The sequence below is a fragment of the Lontra canadensis genome, unplaced genomic scaffold (assembly GCF_010015895.1).
Source record: "Lontra canadensis isolate GAN:19392208 unplaced genomic scaffold, GSC_riverotter_1.0 scaffold9, whole genome shotgun sequence".
NCBI classification, from domain to species: domain Eukaryota; kingdom Metazoa; phylum Chordata; class Mammalia; order Carnivora; family Mustelidae; genus Lontra; species Lontra canadensis.
This window is the reverse complement of record NW_022631003.1, coordinates 8,501,900-8,517,186: the sequence shown is the minus strand read 5'-3', so window position 1 is coordinate 8,517,186 and position 15,287 is coordinate 8,501,900.

Here is a 15,287-nt window from a genome sequence, read left to right as displayed (position 1 = left end):
TAAAGATAGTCAAAATATACCTAGGACCACTGGTTGAGTAAATCAAAGCATAGCCACACAATAACCTACTATCCATTAAAAACATAATAAAGACCCCATGTAATAAATAAATTAACTTCCCATGTATATTATTAAATTAAGTTTAAAAAGCAGTGACCACTCAGTGGAGAGATTAGAAATGGTCTTCTCTGACTTTTATTATCTTTGTTCATCTTCAAAGACATAAATGTGTTAGTTATTTAAAAATTAAATCCAGTGGAAAAAGAATTAAGAAATTAAAACATGAAGGAAACAATGAAGCTAAATATATATAAAAATTAATATTACACCCATAGAGACAAAAAAATTATTTAAAGTAACTTTGAAACATGGTATTCTGGACACACATGGTGTTTGTTTGCTTTGTTTAGTTTTATTTTTAATAAGGTCAAAAGCATCTCAGAGCAATCTTAAATTTCACTCAGAGGATTTATAAGTAGTAGCCATATTGGTTTTACAATTTTGAAAATATATATTGAAGTATTAAAGAAATACATAATAAGTATATTAAGCTTGTTAGAGAAAAAAATTCAGTTTAAGAGCAAAGAGATCTATTTTAAACTTGAGACTAATAAGAAATAATAAAAAAGAAAACTATAATATTAAATTTGAATTTAAAATATCAATACAAATTGCATTTTTACAAACATGCCAAGAACCTAGAAGCAGTGACATTCAGTAACAGGCAGATCTTGATCTCTGAATATCATCATTCCTAAAAACAACTAGGTATCCTTAAAAACATGTCTGTCTAGGTCTGGGACAGTGAGCACAAAAATTGAACATAGGCCACTGTACTGTGTAAGGCAGTGAGAAAACCCTCAGTAACTAATGAGCTTGTCCATATGGTTTTCTCTTTCAAAAGTTAAGTCAACATTGGTGGTATCAATTTGAAGAAGTCCACATTGGTTAAATTTGGGATGATTTGATTATAAATACAATGATCATAATTAAATATAATATTAAATAAATTAAAAGCAATGATTTCATAGGATATACTCGTGAAAGAAAGTTCTGCCTCTGCCATTGTCAGGTGAACTCATGATAGATTGATCTTCCTTACAGAATAAAATAGTATTAATTCTGGACAGATACAAACAAAACAAAACAGAAAAAAAGCAAAAACAACAAAAAACAAAACAACTACCTAAAATCTCTGAAATCAAAGATGGGCACACACTGGAAGAGAATGGACACATGTTATGTACAATCCCTAGATTCTCTCTCTTGGTTTACCTGCTCTGTATATTCATCTTCCCTTGAGTGAGGTGCTATCTGCGAAGATGATGGGTGCCTTTTCAATTATAAGATAATGTTCTGTGGCAAAGGGGAAGAGACTTCACAGCTGTTATCAAAGTCCTAAATATGTTAGTTTTGAGATAATCAATAGAGTTTGTCTGGGTGGGCCTGGCTTAATTAGATAAAATTCCTTAAAAAAGGACAGGATCCTTCCTAGAAAAAGAAAGAGATACTCTTCTGTTGGCACTGAAGAAGGAAATAGTTATGTTATTTTCTGATTATTGAGAGTAGTGGCCTCTAAGAATGGAGTCCCTCACTCTCATAATTGCTGGAAACCAAATTTGACCAATAATTCAAATAAGCTTAGAAAAGACCCCACACTCCAGAAGATAATTCTTAACTGGCACTTTGTTTGAAGGTTTGTGAGACCCTGAGTGGAAGATTTAAAGCCATGACCAGACTAATGACCTATCTGTGATATAATAAATGTCTCTTACCTAAGTTACTAAACTTTTTTTTTAAAGATTTTATTTATTTATTTGACACAGAGAGATCACAAGTAGGCAGAGAGGCAGGCAGAGAGAGAGGGGAAAGCAGGCTCCCTGCTAAGCAGAGAGCCCAATGTGGGACTCAATCCCAGAACTCTGAGTTCATGACCTGAGCTGAAGGCAGAGGCTTAACCAACTGAGCCACCCAGGCGCCCCCTAAGTTACTAAACTTATAGTGATATGGTAGGCAGTGACAGAGCCTGATACAAAGGAATGGACATGAGATAACTTTCCCATTTTTATGACTTTTGGTCTGAGGGTAAGTTTGTAGTTGCTACTATGTGGTGGAGCCAAAACTGAAGAAAGAAAGAAAGAAAAAAAGAAAAAAAAGAAAAAGAAAAAGAAAAAGAAAAAGAAAAAGAAAAAGAAAGAAAGAAAGAAAGAAAGAAGAAAGAAAGAAAGAAAGAAAGAAAGAAAGAAAGAAAGAAAGAAAGAAAGAAAACAACAACAAACATTAGTCTTTCTGTCCTGAAGAGACAGATAGTAATGTTTTGAAGGGACAACAGGGGAGCTAAGATATCTAGCCAGCAAAGAATGGACTCCCATATTGTTGGAAAGCTGGATTGACAATTGAAAATGGTACTGTTGGAGTACAGAAGGTCCCAATAAATATCTTATATTAATACCCAATAAATATCTTATATTATACCTCATATATCTTATATTAATAGCCAATAAATATTTATTCCATTTAGGTTTAATTGGACATAGACACAGACAGATTAAAAATCATTACTTTCCCTAGAATGGAGACCATGGTCTGCGAGAATGGGCTTGCCAATATTTACCCTCTGAAATAATACAGATCTACTGACGCAGATGGACAACTGTAGGCCTTTCTTATAAGGGCAGGTATACTATTTATCTCTGAAAAACAGTTAGGAAAGGGCTAAACTGAGCACGTTCAGTTTCTTATCCCCAAATCAAAATCAAGTAAATCATTTCTCCTTTCCCTGGAGAAAAACTAATGACAAGTGGAAAAGGAGGCCAGGAGTGTTACTAAGTAGATTTCCCTGATGTGAAGATCAGGGGAAAGCCAGAACCCAACTAAGTCAGATTATGGTTCAAAAGTTATATGGGTTGAGGGTCTCCATCTGAACCTTTAAGACCTAACACAGAGCTTATATTTTTGACAACTATGTCTTTTTTTGAAACTCTCTTTCTCTGTACTCCCTGAAATCCCAATTTCATGTTTCTTAAGCCTCTTTATTCATCCCGTCTTTATCTGCTTCTCTGAGTTATTTTGTACTTCTTGCACACCACATGTTTGTATTTGCCAAACTTCTAATGGTAATTGCCTTCCTTTTCTGTCCTACCCCATCCCCCTTCTTTCCTTTCCCTAAATCTCCCTTTCCTTCTCTTCTCTGTAAGCACTCATTTGACAAATTGTATTCTTTCATTTTTGTCTTTGTAGATCACCTCCATGGAGACCAATAATTACTTCACCAAATGTTCTTGGTGTCATTACAATGAATAAATATGGTAAGTGCTGGGGATATAAAGATGCATTTAGGTAAAACATGTTGATTTATGAAGGTGTTTTTTAATTTAACAGTTGATAACTTGAAAGTAAATATAGTAGTAATTTAGTGCATACCTTCTAGAGCCTGGCCTGTCTATCAACCCCAGCTCTACCACTTCTAAACTACAGAAGACCATTACTTCTCTCTGTGTGTATGATCATTCTAAGACTTCAGTAATGATTTAAGGTTTATATTTGCATATGCATTGTAGATTATAAAGCATTCAGTTCATTGTATTTCATTTATTTTAACAATAATAAACTGAAAGAAATTATTACGTCTTTTTTTAGGAATAAAATCGAGACTTGTGAGACTTTTAAAAGATTAAGAAAATTAAAAACAGTGTTTTAATTTTAACCTCTAACTTTTAACTCCTCTTTTCTTTTTTCTCACAGTTGCTGCCCTAAATTTACCTTGAGCTTTGCTGTCTCTCCAAAGATCTAATTCCACAAACGTTACCTGATCTCATGAACACCACAAAATCAACCTCAAAATAAACATGCACTAAAGTAAATCATCTATGCCCCAAATCTGTTTCTCTTCTTGAATTTCTTAGGTTTGAATGATAGGAACTTCCCAAGCAAGAAATTTCAAAATATTGGAACATCTCCCATCCCACTCTTCCTTATCTCCAAACACATTACATCTCCTAGGGGGCCCCCATCTACAGTCTATAGTATTCCTTCTATCATATCCCACTTGCCAATCCCACTGGAATAATCTCAATCAGAATTATTAACTCCAGCTAATATTAACTATTAATCGATTTTTCCTGGGTGAAGTCTCTGCAGAGAATAATTTGTTCTTCACAATACTTGCTGTGAGGCTAACTACTATTTATTGAAATCTAATTAACTGCCCAGCATTACATTTAGGTCCTTCACACACATTATATCATTTAATTTTCACAAGAAGCCCAAATATATAATATACCAGCCAGCTTTGCCGATGAGGACATTGAGGCTAAGTGTCTTCCATTTATATAGTTGGAACTGAAACATAGACAAGCCCAATTCCAAATTGGTGGTGTTACTTCTCTGGTTTATTTTTCTTTGATCGTTTTATTTTCCTGCTCAAAATAATACATAGGCTCTCACTGCCTCACAGGTTATATCCAAAAATCATTAGCATATTATTTTAATGTTACTTGATCTGGTCTCAATTTATAATTCTAGCCCTATTTTCTATTTCCTGTAAACACATTCTACTCATAACCAAACATTAGTCAATCTAAATCAACACACTCCACAATGTATGGCTTCCATCCTGGTGTACAAACTAGTTCTTCTATTTAAATTGCTTCTCTTCCTGTCTCTAGCTGTCCAGGTGACCCATCCTTTAAAGGTCTAGCTAAATGCCTCTTCCATAACGGAACACTCCTCAACAAAACTGTTAATTTTCTGAACTTTCACAACACCTGTAATTTTCTAATTTTTATTTGAAATTATTTTATTTCTGTTTATTTAAACCTTCCTAAGGTAGCATATGTCTATATTCTAACCATCTTCGTATCTTCTAGGCCTCAGGATAGTGATCAAGAGAAGAGGGACTGTTACCTAGAAATTATTTTTCTTTCTGCATTAAAACATAATAAGATATTATAGCCAGTGGAGGTAAAATAGGAGCAAGTATATATTACTATGCATGGACTGGCAGGCACCAAAGTTCAGCTAATAGACATAATAAATTAAGCTATGAATTTTAATTCCTCCGACAGAAAAGTTTCTCCTAAGTATGTTAGAAAATTGAGCCAAAAATAGTCAATGAAGCAGAAATGTTTCTAACAGCTCCTAAAAATTTTGCATTTCGTTTTATTGGAAATCAGTTATGGATTTTTTTCCTTGAAAATGTGTTTTCAGAGATAATATTTTTAGTAGACTTTATATTGTTTATGGAGGAAAAAAATCTATAAAACAACAGTATTGAAAATTTAACCATAATTGCTTAGAATGAGGCTTCTGAATGAAGAATAATAAAGGAGTTTAGATTAAGTCTCTTAAATATTAGACATAAACTTTTTACTCTTGCTGCCACTTAAGAATTTAGCAATGAGCAGAGTTTATTTGGGATGGCAAATATAATGCTTTAATTATTGAATATTCTAACTCTGCCCATTGGACCTGTAATGCATATCTAAAGTTAGAAAGAATTCCTTCCAACAGTCCAATTTTAGACAAAATAATGGATTTTTTTTATTATTACCCCAAAGTATGAACATCTGTTTGTTTTTTTTCAATGAATCTCTATTTTAACATATGTATTAAATATAAATGAGTTGATATATAATCAATAATATATAATATATATTTATATATATTATATATAATACATATAATATAAATATATTATATATAATATAATATATATATTATATATATAAGTATAATATATAATATATATTTATGTATGTGTTTATTTATATATGTATATATTTTTGTATATAATATACTTATGTATGTATATATAATATAAATATATATGGAGTCAAATAATTATAAATTTAAATATAAATATATATAAAAATTCCTATATACAAATACATATTTACATACTTATAATTAAATATAAATATATATAAACTCCTATATATAAATACATATTTATATATCTATAATTATAGATATATATATTATATATAATATATATATATATAAACTCCTATATATATAAATATAAATATATATATAGGAGTCAAATAATTATGTAGGAGTCAAAGAGTAGAAGAGGTAAGGGAGGTTTGTCAAACGATTCTTCTGAAAATAGGGCTGGGTGGCTCAGTGTGTTAAAGCCTCTGCCTTCAACTCAGGTCATGATCCCAGGGTCCTGGGATCAAGCTGCACATTGGGCTCTATCTACTCAGCTGTAAGCCTGCTTCTTCCCCTCTCTCTCTGCCTGCCTCTCTGCCTACTTGTGATCTCTGTCAAATAAATAAATAAATAAATCTTTAAAAAAATATTCTTCTGAAAATATTTCAATTTTTTTGAGAACATATTTTTTAAAATGGTTTCTTGTCCAAAGTTTACAAAACTAAGTTTAATACCTATAATTCAAATATTTGGCTAGGTTAGTTTAATTTGCTAATAGGTTAGAGTTAATTACTTTATATTGTTGAAATATATTATATCTGAATTATTCAGGGCTCGCTTATTCACTTTGATTCATAATTTTATTTATTTATTTATTTATTTATTTACTTATTTATCTGGGTATGGAGGCAGACATGGTGCTTGATTCAGAACCCTGAGATCACAGGGCGCTGGGTGGCTCAGAGGGTTAAAGCCTCTGCCTTTGGCTCAGGTCATGATCCCAGTGTCCTGAGATTGAGCCCTGCATTGGGCTCTGTGCTCAACAGGGAGCCTGCTTCCTTCTCTCTCTGCCTGCCACTCCGCCTATTTGTGATATCTCTCTCTGTCAAATAAATAAATAAAATCTTTTTTAAAAAAATGAACCCTGAGATCATAATCTGAGCTGAAATCAAGAATTGGACACTTAACTGAGTCACTCAAGTGCCCATTTGCTTAAAAATTTTCTTTGAAAAAATTTTAGTAACAATATATATAGTGATATAGTTTAATGTCCTTTAAAGTTTGGAATATATAAAACATGCTTATTTTAAGAAGTGCTAATGCCATAATAGAGGCATTTGAGATTTTAGGTAAGTTTTAGTATAGAATAGTATAGTATAGTAGTATAATAAATATAATATAATATATAATATAATAAATAATATAATATAAATATAATAAATCATACAGTATAAAATATGCAACTTCCAAGCCAGTAAAGAATCAAAAATGTAAAATAAATTCTATAGTACTTACCATACTTAATGGAACTTTATATTTAAAACACACACACACACACACACACACACACAGAACAAACATATAAAAAACAAACAAAACGAAAAAAGGGAAGTTGTGTTTTTGTTTTTTATTTTTCTAAGAAAGCTGTGTTTGGATAATTATTTATATGCCAGTACTCTTTGAAAGATTATAATAATTCATTTGTTCATCTTTTGAAGAACGTATTATTATTAAATGACATACAGATGGGCCCCCAGAGGGGCTGAGTAATTAACTCAAGATTCCAGTGGGTAGTATATGAAGCCTGAACTCAACCAAGTACTTTGACTCTAGTATATGTACTCTCACAAAGGGTCCCATCTTATCTCTCATTCAGTGTATTAATGGAAGCTTTCTGAGCATGTAAAATGAGTTCAAATAAATTTTAATTAGGGAATTTCTTATAGAATATCTGATTTGCTAGCCTGCAATACACCTAAACAAGAGAAAAAAAAAATCTTATTCAACTGTTATGATACATAACGCCTTCCTGGATACCAGAATTTTTATGGTAACTCTAAGTTCAGATCCAAGAGATTGAGGTATATCTGTTTAATATTACCTCTGCTAATTTTATGGACTTATTTCTGTAAAAGCTCATATTTCTAGATTATAGTTTTCACCAACTATAATTGTATAGCTCTAGACACATTGTTATTGTTAACTATGATAGTGATATATTCTTCAAATTTGAATAACAGGCGCACCTCAGTGATTCAGTTGGTTAAGCATCTGCCTTCGGCTCAGGTCATGATCCCAGGGTCCTGGAATAGGTCAGGCTCCCTGCTCATCAAGGGTTGTACTTTTCCCACTCTCATTTCCCCTGCTTGTGCTTGCTTTCTCTCTCAAATAAATAAATAAATTTTTTTTTTTTAAATTTGAACAACAGCTGCTGACAATTTACTTATTTTTTTATTTTTGGTGATTCAAGTATACAGATCTGGAGTAAGAAAGGAACTTCTAGGTTTAACAACTTCTTAGTTCTTTTTCTTTCAACTTTTTAAAAAATTAACATATAATATATTATTTGTTTTAGGATTATAGGTCTGAAATTAATCAGTCTTACACAATTCACAGTGCTCAACATAGCACACACCCTACACAATGTCTATTACCCTATCCCTATCCCTATCCCTCCCAAACCCTCCACTCCAGAAACCCTATTTGTTTCCTGAGATGAAGTCTCTTGTGGTTTGTTTCCCCCTCCAGTTTTGTCTTGTTTCATTTTTCCTTCCCTTCCCCTATGATCCTCTGTCTTATTTCTTACATTCCTCCTATCAGTGAGATCATCTGGTAATTGTCTTTCTCTGGTTACTTTATTGTAGCATAAAAGCATCTAGTTCCAGCCACATAATTGCAAATGGTAAGATTTCATTTTTTTGATAGCCACATAATATCCCATTGTGTGTGTGTGTGTGTGTATAGGTATATATATATATATATATATATATATGCCACTTCTTTATCCAGTCATCTGTTGATAGACATCTAGGCTCTTTCCATAGTTTGGCTATTGTGAACATTGCTGCTGCTATAAACATTCGGGTACACGTGTCTTTTCAGATCACTATATTTGTATCTTTAGAGTAAATTCCCAGTAGTACAATTGCTGGATCATAGGGTGGCTCTATTTTCAACTTTTTGAGGAATGTCCATACTGTTTTCCAGAGTGGTTGCACCACCTTGCATTCCTACCAACAGTGTAGAAGGGTTGCCCTTTCTTTGCACCCTTGCCAACATCTGTCATTTCCTGACTTGTTAATTTTAGCCATTCTGACTGGTGTGAGGTGGTATCTCAGTGTGGTTTTAATTTATATTTCCCTGAGGCTGAGTGATGTTGAGCACTTTTTCATGTGTCTGTTGGCCATTTGGATGTCTTTGCAGAAATGTCTGTGCAATTCTTCTGCCCATTTCTTGATTGGATTATTTGTTCTTTGGGTGTTGAGTTTGATAAGTTCTTTATAGAGTTTGGATACTAGCCCTTTATCTGATATATCAATTTCAAATATCTCCTACAATTCTGTCAGTTGTCTTTTGGTTTTGTTGGCTGTTTCCTTTGCTGTGCAAAAGCTTTTGATCTTGATGAAATCCCAATAGTTCATATTTGCCCTTGCTTTCCTTGCCTTTGGATATGTTTCTAGGAAGAAGTTGCTGTGGCTGAGGTCAAAGGGCTAGCTGCCCATGTTCTGCTCAAGGCTTCTGTTTCACATTCAGGTCTTTCATCCATTTTGAGTCTGTTTTTGTGTGTGGTATAAGGAACTGGTCAAGTTTCATTCTTCTGGATGTGGCTGTCCAATTTTCCCAACACCATTTTTTGAAGAGACTGTCTTTTTTCCATCGGATATTCTTTCCTGCTTTGTTGAATATTAGCTGACCACAGAGTTGGGGGTCTATTTCTGGGCTCTCTATTCCATTTTGTTGATCTATTTGTCTCTTTTTGTGCCAGTACCATACTGTCTTGATGATTACAGCTCTGTAATAGAGCTTAAAGTCCAGAATTGTGATGTCACTAGTTTCAGTTTTCTTTTTCAACATTCTTCTGGCTATTTGGGCTCTTTTCTGGTTCCATAAAAATTTTAGGATTATTTGTTCCATTTCTTTGAAAAAACACTGGTGGTATTTTGAGAGGGATTGCATTAAATGTGTAGATTGCTCTAGGTAGCATAGACATTTTCACAATGTTTATTCTTCCAATCCATGAACATGGACCGTTTTTCCATTTCTTTGTGTCTTTGTCAATTTCTTCATGAGTATTCTATAGCTTTCTGAGTACAGATTCTTTGCCTCTTTGGTTAGATTTTTTTCTTAGGTATCTTATGGTTTTGGGTGCAATTATAAATGGGATCAACTCCTTAATTTCTCTTTCTTCTCTCTTATTGTTGGTGTATGGAAATGCAACTGATTTCTGTGCATTGGTTTTATATCCTGACACTTTACTGAGTTCCTGTATGAGTTCCAGCAGTTTTGGGGTGGAGTCTTTTGGGTTTTCCATATAAGGTATCATTATCATCTGCAAAGAGTAAGAGTTTGACTTCTTCTTTGCCAAGCGAGATGCCTTTTATTTCTTTTTGTTGTCTGATTGCTGAAGCTAGGACTTCTAGTACTATGTTGAATAGCAGTTGTGATAGTGGACATCCCTGCTGTGTGTTCCTGATCTTAGGGGAAAAGCTCTTGGTTTTTCCAAATTGAGAATGTTATTTGCCGTCAGTTTTTCATAGATGTCTTTTATGATATTGAGATATGTCACCTCTATCCCTACACTGTGAAGAGTTTTAATCAAGAAAGAATGCTGTACTTTGTCAAATGATTTTTCTGCTTCTGTTGAGAGTATCATATGGTTTTTGTTCTTTCTTTTAGTAATGTATCATATCACATTGTTTTATTTGTGATGTTGAACTAACCTTGCAGTCCAGGAATAAATCCCACTTGGTTGTAGTAAATAATCTTTTAACATACTATTGGATCCTATTGGTTAGTATTTTGGTGAGAATTTGTGCATCCATGTTCATCAAGGATATTGGTGTAGAATTCTTTTTGATGGGATCTTTGCCTGGTTTTTGTATCAAGGTAATGCTGGCCTCATAAAATGAGTTTGGAAGTTTTCCTTCCATTTCCATTTTTTGGAACAGTTTCAGGAGAATATGTATTAATTCTTCTTCAAATATTTGGTAGAATTCCCCTGGAAAGTCATCTGGCCCTGGGCTCTTGTTTGTTGGGAGATTTTTGATGACTGTTTTAATGTCCTTACTGGTTACGGGTCTGTTCAGGTTTCTGTTTCTTCCTGGTTCGGTTTTGATAGTTTATAAATCTCTAAGAATGCATCTATTTATTCCAGATTGCCTAATTTGCTGGCATACATTTGCTCATAAGATGGCCATATAATTGTTTGTATTTCTTTGGTGTTGGTTGTGATCTCTCCTCTTTCAGTAGTAATTTTATTAATTGGGTCCTTTCTCTTTTCTTTTTGATAAGTCTGGCCAGGGGGTTGTCAATCTTATTAATTTCTTTCAAAGAACTAGCCCCTATTTTCGTTGATCTAGTCTACACTTTTTTTGTTGTTGTTGTTTGCTTGTTTCTATTTCAATGAATTCTGCTCTGAACTTTATTATTTCTCTCCTCCTGCTGGGTTTAGGCTTTCTTTGCTGTTCTTTCTCCAGCTCCTTTTAGGTGTAGGGTTAAGTTGTGTACTTGAGACCTTTCTTGTTTCTTCAGAAAGGCTTGTGTAGCTATACGCTTTCCTCTTAGGACAGCCTTTGCTGCATCCCAAAGATTTTGAACAGTTGTGTTTTCATTTTCATTTGTTTCCATGATTTTTTTTTTGAATTCTTCTTTAATTTCCTCATTGGCCCATTCATTCTTTAGTAGGGTGCTTTTCTGTCTCCATATATCTGAGTTCCTTCTAACTTTCCTCTTGTGGTTGAGTTCTAGTTCCAAAGCATTATGGTCCAAAAATATGCAGGAATGATCCCAATCTTTTGGTACTAGTTGCAACATGATTTGTGACCCAGGATGTGATTTCTGGAGAATGTTCTATATGTACTAAAGAAGAATGTGTATTCTCTTGCTTTGGGATGGGATGTTCTGAATATATTTGTAATTTCCATCTGGTCCAGTGTGTTATTTAAAGTCTTTATTACCTTGTTGATCTTTTGCTTAGGTCTGTCCATTTCAGTGAGGAGGGTGTTAAAGTCCCCTACTATTATTGTGTTATTGTTGATGTGTTCCTTTGATTTTGTTATTAATTGGCTTATAAAACTGGCTGCTCCCAAGTTAGGGGCATAGATTTTAAAATTGTTAGATCTTCTTGTTGGATAGACCCTTTAAGTATGATATAGTGTCCTTCCTCATCTCTTACTTTTGTCTTTAGTTTGTAAAACCTAATTTGTCTGATATAAGGATTGCTACCTCAGCTTTCTTTTGATGTCCATTAGCATCGTAAATCGTTTTCCACACTTCACTATAGATCTGGAGGTCTTTGGGTCTAAAACGAGTCTCTTGCAGACAGCATCCAATAGGTCTTTTTTTTTTTTTTTTTTTTAATCCAATCTGATACCCTGCGTCTTTCATTTGGGGGCATTTAGTCCATTTACACTGAGGGTAACTATTGAAAAATATGTATTTAGTGCCATTGTATTGTCTGTAAGATGACTCTCACTGTATATTGTCTCTGTTCCTTTCTGGTCTGTGTTACTTTTAGACTCTCTCTTTGCTTAGAGGACCCCTTTCAGTATTTCCTGGAGGGCTGATTTGGTGTTCTCAATTTTTTTTTAGTTTTTGTTTGTCCTGGAAGCGTTTTATCTCTCCTTCTATTTTCAATGACAACCTAGCTGGATATTGTATTCTTAGCTGCATATTTTTCTCATTTAGTGCTCTTAATATATCATACCAGTACTTTCTGGCTTTCTAGCTCTCTGTTGGTAGGTCTGCTGCCAATCTAATATTTCTACCATTTAGGTTACAGACTTCTTGTCCTGAGCTGTTTTCAGGATTTTCTCTTTATCTTTGAGACTTGTAAGTTTTACTACTAGATGACAGGGTGTTGACTTATTTTTATTGATTTTGAGGGGAGTTTTCTGCGCCTCCTGGATTTTGATGCCTGATTCCTTTCCCAAATTAGGGAATTTCTCTACTATAATTTGTTTCAATATACCTTCTGTCCCTCTTTCTCTTTCTTCTATTTCTGGGATCCCAATTATTCTAATATTGTTTCATCTTATGGTACCACATATATTTTGAATTCTCCCCTTGTGATCCAGTAGCTGTTTACTCTCTTTCTCTCAGTTTCTCAGTTTCTTTATTCTCCAGCATTTGGTCTTCTATATCACTAATTCTCTCTTCTGCCTCATTTATCCTAGCAGTTAGAGCCTCCATTTTTATTGCACCTCATTAATAGCCTTTTTGATTTTAATTTGGTTAGATTTTAGTTTCTTTTATTTCTCCAGAAAGGTATTCTCTAGTATAATCTATGCTTTTTTCAAGCCCAGCTAGTACCTTTATAATTGTCATTCTGAACTCTAGTTCCGACGTTTTACTAATGTCTGTATTGAATAAGTCTCTGGCAGTCAGTACCATCTCTCTCTCTCTCTCTCTTTTTTTAAAGGTGAGTTTTTCTGTTTTGTTATTTTGCCCAAAGAACAATTAATGAATGAAAGAACAAAATTCTAAAAGGGTAACAATAACCCCAGAAAAATATACACAAACAAATCAGTAGAGACCCAAACCGGGGGGCGGTGGGGGGTGGGAGAAAGGGAAAAAAAAATATATGATCAGGTTAGTGAATAGAACAGAGCCACATACTAGATTTGGGGTATATTTTGGTCTGTTAGAAAAAACTGCCTCCCAATATTTTAAAGAAAGAAAAACTTATATATGTACAAAAATAAAGGTAAATAGGATGAAGGGATGGAATATGACCATAAGGATGAAAATTTAAAAATATTTTTAAAAAGGAATTGATATGAAGTTGGTTAAAAAAAAAAAAAGAAGAGAATGTGATCAGGTAGGAGACTAGAAAAAGCTATACACTAGATTAAGGGTATATTTTGGTCTGTTAGAAGAAACTATATCCCTCAATTTTAAAGAAAGAAAAACATACATGTATAAAAAATAAAGTTAAATACAATGAAGGAATAAACTAATCTGTAAAAAGGAAAATTAAAAAAAAAGATTAAAAAAGGAATTGATAAGATTTCTGGAAAGGAAAAAAGAAAAAATTAAGATTTATTTATGTATTTGACAGACAGAGATAACAAGTAGGCAGAGAGGCAGGCAGAGAGAGAGAAGAGGAAGTGGGTTCACTGCTGAGCAGAGAGCCTGATGTGGGGCTTGATCCCGGACCCTGGGATCATGATGTAAGCCAAAGGCAGAGGCTTTAACCCACTGAGCCACCCAGGTGCCATGAAAAAAGAAAAAGTTTTAAAAAAGGAAAACAAACAAAAAAAAAATTTAAAAATTAACTTTGAACGACTGAAGAATCATGGGGAAAAAGCCATGAATTCCATGTGCTATGTTCCCCTTCCAGTGGATTTTTGTGGTTTTCCTTGATTGGTAAACTTGATCTTGGCTGGATGTTCTTAATGATCTTCTGGGCGAAGGACCTGTTGCCCCTCATAGTTATTCTCAAATGTCTTTGCCTGAAGCAGAATTGCACTGCCCTTGCCAGGGGCCTGGCTAAAGAATCTGCTCAGGTTTGCTCTCAGTAGCTTTTCCCCTGAGCTTTCCATACAGCTTTGGAGGAGAGTGAAAATGTGAGCCTCCCAATCTCTGGCCCTTCAGGAGCTGAGCCCTCAGAAAAAAGCAGTCAGTCACTCCTGTCTCCCTGGTCTCCAGCCACACTCTATGCTCAACTGGCCTATGACCCAGGGTTTCTATCTCTGGCACACCCCTGTTTGTTGTTTCTAAACTCAGCTGATACCTGTGCTCCCATGACACCCCTCCTGGGAAAGGAAGGAGAGTCTCCCCAGATCTGCCGCTTTTTGGTTCCCTGATAGAAGAGTAGTGGCCCAACTGTGCCACAGATCATGGTTTATGGCAACGCCAAGCTGAGAGCCCACTTCTCAGCTCTGTCTTTGCAGCCAGCTTTCCCACTCCAATACTTGGACGCTCTGTCACACTCAGGCACCCTGGGTCTTTCTGTGACCCCGAAGGTCCTGAGACCACATTGTCCCAGCAAGGGTTTCACCTCCCACTTAGCCATTGTAGCAATGTCCCTCAGCGGAGCAGACTTCTAAAAGTTCTGATTTTGTGCTCTGCTGCTCTGTCACCAGCCGGTAGCTAGCTGATGGAGGTTCCCTCCCTCTGTGGTCTATCTTCTCAAATATCACCTCAGATTCACTTCTCCACACATCCTACCTTCCAGAAAGTGGTCACTTTTCTGCTTCTATTCTTTTCTTTGATCTCCTGTTGAGTTTGTAGGTGTTCCAAATGGTTTGATAACAATCTAGCTGAATTCCTGGGACCAGATAAAATTTAGGCCTCCTACTCTTCCCCTTCTTTCAGCTTTATTGAAATATAATTGGTATACAAAACAACACACATAATTAAGTGTATGCAATTTAAGGAGTTTAGAAATATGTACATACTCAGGTAACCAA